The sequence below is a fragment of the Vulpes vulpes genome, chromosome 13 (assembly GCF_048418805.1).
Source record: "Vulpes vulpes isolate BD-2025 chromosome 13, VulVul3, whole genome shotgun sequence".
Taxonomy (NCBI): Eukaryota; Metazoa; Chordata; class Mammalia; order Carnivora; family Canidae; genus Vulpes; species Vulpes vulpes.
Genome location: NC_132792.1, coordinates 1574565 through 1578067, shown reverse-complemented (window position 1 = coordinate 1578067; position 3503 = coordinate 1574565). Strand labels below are relative to the sequence as shown.

General features: G+C 57.9%; 1 long non-coding RNA gene across 2 annotated transcripts; it reads right to left on the bottom strand.

Moving 5' to 3' along the window:
* Positions 1-706: 706 nt before the first annotated feature.
* On the bottom strand, positions 707-2999 carry LOC112909218 (uncharacterized). Of its 2 annotated transcripts, none has more exons than XR_003233076.2 (4): positions 2828-2999; positions 2198-2491; positions 1704-1869; positions 707-1295 (listed from the first exon to the last, which is right to left on the bottom strand). It is a non-coding gene; the product is annotated as an uncharacterized lncRNA (long non-coding RNA). The 2 variants fall into 2 exon arrangements; XR_003233077.2 differs by having other exon boundaries at positions 2198-2475.
* Between the last annotated feature and the right edge of the window lie 504 nt (positions 3000-3503).

Sequence of the window (3503 nt, the reverse complement as noted above, 5' to 3'; positions counted from 1 at the left end):
TAAGAGGACTGGAAACGTGGGACCCTGGCATTGGGGGTTGTTCAAAGAATATTTGTCAAACGAGTAAGTCCTCACCATGCTTTTCTTTTTTTTTTTTTTTTTTAAGATTTTATTTATTTATTCATAGAGACACAGAGAGAGAGGCAGAGACACAGGCAGAGGGAGAAGCAGGCTCCATGCAGGGAGCCTGACACGGGACTCGATCCCAGGTCTCCAGGATCAGACCCCGGGCTGCAGGCAGCGCTAAACCACTGTGCCACCGGGGCTGCCCTCACCATGCTTTTCTACCGGCTGCTTTTGAGTCACAATCCCCATGATTTCTTTATCCCCCTCATTGTAAAAGTTAAAGAGTTTTTCCCCTCGATTTTAGAAATAAAAGAGAAACCTACAGCAGTCATCCCTGTCTTCTGTACTCAGTTTCCAGGATGAATTCTGGTTAATGATCTGAATGCTTTCTCTCCATCTTAGTTTTTAAGGAAAAAAAAATCACGTTAAAAAAAAAAAAAAAAAGGAAAGGATATCTGCTCCTTATCAAGAATTCACAGCATGCTGAAAATCCCCAAAGTGGAAGTGAGAAGCCAGCCCCAATCCCACCAGCCAGAAATAACCATTGGCATTAGGTGAACATCGTTTCGGGCGACTTAGGTACAAATACACAAACAGAAGGATGGGTGAGGGACAGATGGGTGGAAAGACTTATAAAGAATCATGTATCGGATACTATTTTTATTTAATGTTACTTGAATTTAACAAAAGAAAAAGAAAGAGAAGCCAATGGAATTGCCGGGTCCGTATAAAGAGTTCCTACGTACAAGATATTTTCAATAAAATATCCCTCCAGGTTTAAGAGAAGAAACCGTGGGACGTTACGAGGTTGAAGTCATCATTACGATTTTTCACAAGGGTATATTTTACCATTTTTGTTGTATAGACTGACTACTTATGATAAAACGTGAGTTCATGGGCCCACCCGCGCTGGCATGAACATGCGGATTTGAGTCCATGGGAGTCTCTCCCTACCAGCCTGTGAATATCGGCTGCTGGACTCTATCCACAGTGCTCTGTGCCCTGGCTGCGCTGATTGTACCGTGTCCCCAGGATCCAGGGTGACAGGGCAAATGGGCCTCTTCCCCAGGACCGCCTTCAACACCCCCCCCCCCAGGCAGAGCAGCTTGGTTTTTCCCCATGGTATATAGGGGATACCCCAACGGGCAGCAGACGGGCCTTCCGCATGGAAACCTGGCCGGGACCCTGCTCCAAATAGGACGAGGCAGGACGCGTGGAGCCGGGCGCACCTGTGGGCGGCAGGAAGGGAGTGAGCTTCGCTCAGGCCTGGCTCTGCACCTGGCACCTCGCCCGAGCCCGGACTCTCGTGCTGGAGGTCCCCCCACCCTCACCCTCACCCTCGCCCCTGCCTGCAGGTGGGGACGCTAAGGTTCAGAGGATCCCGTGCTGGCCTGAGAGGCTCCTGTCCCCTCCACGGACAGCCTGGACATGAATGTGGGTCTGGCTCATGCGGCCGGGCCCCTGAGGATGCCCCATCCTGCACAGGGAGAGCCGGGAGGGACATGGGGAGCCGCCCCAGGAAGGTGACTCGGCACCTTCGGGTCCCCGAGGGCAGCAGGCCGGGCGCCGGAAGCCCACGAGTACGTGAGTAAAGGGGCTTCGGGAAGGACGGAGGGGGGCCGTGGAGTCACAGTGACCTTGGAGGCCTGGGGCAGGTCACAGTCCTCCCCGAGCCGTTTGTCCTCCTGGTCCTCACTGCACTCAGCCTGACCCGGTCACTCACATCGTCACCGACCTCCAGGCGCAGCAGCGGGCACCAGCCCCGGAGTCTGTCACAACCAGCCGAGCGCTGTCCCTCGCCACCTGCGGATCAGAGCCCGGAGCCCAACGCCATTGGCCCAAAGGAACACCTGCAAGCCCCTGAGCCGGCATCGAGGCCCTCTGCGATTTGGGTTTCCCCCCCGCAGCCTGATCTCTTGCTAACCCCCCAGCCCCGCACCCATATTTCATCTGTCCCGGACCCCTCCTGGCGTCTGGGTCACATCCACGTTGGAGCTCACACTCTCCCTGCTGCCTGGAACGTCCCCCCACCACCCACCGGCCTTCGGACAAACTCCTACTCACTCTCCAAGGCCCCATTCAAAGGTCACCTCCTCGGCGAAGCCCTCCCTGACTGCTCCCGCAGGCCCACCTTCTGCACATTCTTCAGCCGTGTGGTGGCTGGTGGTCCTCGCGCCTGTCTCCCTGTTCCAGCTCTCGGGGTGTGGGCCCGACGCAGCAGCCAGGGGAGGGAAGAGCAAACGAACAAAGGCTTGGCCACCTCGGGTGCAGGACTGCTCCTGGGACACGTTCCCCAGGTGGGGTGAGGGCCGCTGGGAGACAGCTTCTGGGGCTTCGTCCCAACTGTTTCCAGGGAAGGCAGAGGCCTTGGGGTCGTTGGATATTCACCTTCTTTCCTTCAACAAGTACCTACAGGATACGTGCTCTTGATGAAAATTCAAATAATCACAGAATTGTGAGAAGCAAGTGGTCCCCGCAGCACCCTCCTCCCTGCACCCCATCCCTGTGGCACCCTCCTCCCCATCCACAGGGGCAGAGGCCACCCTTGCCAGGGGTACTTGTTTTCAGGAGAAGTTTGGGAGCCTGGTTTCCCCCAGCTTGGACCTGGGGCCCAGCGTGCAGGGGGCGCCCCAAGGGAACGCAGGGACTCCTGTCCCAAGCCCCACCCCCGCGCCCCTGCATCCCCAGCTGGGTTCCTCACTGGCTCCTGAGCCAAGCTGCTCCCAGTCGCTCCTGGACCAGCCTCCTGACCCGTCCTCACCTCTAAGCCCTCAGCCTCCCGCCTGCCTGGTGGGGTCACGGGGGTGCCCCAGGCCTTGACCTTGATGCCACCTCCAGCCTGCCCTGTGCCTGGCTCAGAGGCCCTGCCCCAGCCCCCAGGCCCCAGAGGCTGCAAGGGTGAGTGCAGGAGGCTCCTGAGCCCCACCCAGCCTGCTGCTCCTCCGCCCCCTCCCCTTCCCCCTTCTCTTCTTCCCTCCTCCCCCCTCTCCCCTCCCTCCCTTCCTTCTCTTCCTCCTTCCTTCTTTACCTCCCCTCCCCCTCCCTCCTTCTCTCCTTCCTTCCCTCCCAGCCTTCCTCCCTCCCTTCTTCCTTCCCTCCTTTCCTTCTATCCTCCCCTCTTTCCTTCCTCCCTCTCCTCCTCCTTCCCCCTTCTGTCCCTCCTTCCCTCCCTCCTCCTTTCCTCCCACACACACTCTGAGCACCCACTCTCGACCCAGAGATGTGTGCTGGGAAGACACATGGAGAGCAGCACTAAGGGCCCCGGGCTCAGTGTGAATGTGGGAGGATAACCAGGTGGACTTACACGTCTCACCGGCTCCCCCTCCACTCCCTTCCTGCATCTGCATTTACTGAGCAACTGGCTGTTTGGGCCCTGGGGACCCTGGGGAGGAAGGAGCAGTTCACAGCCCCAGGACCTCAAAGCCCCAGGAGGACAC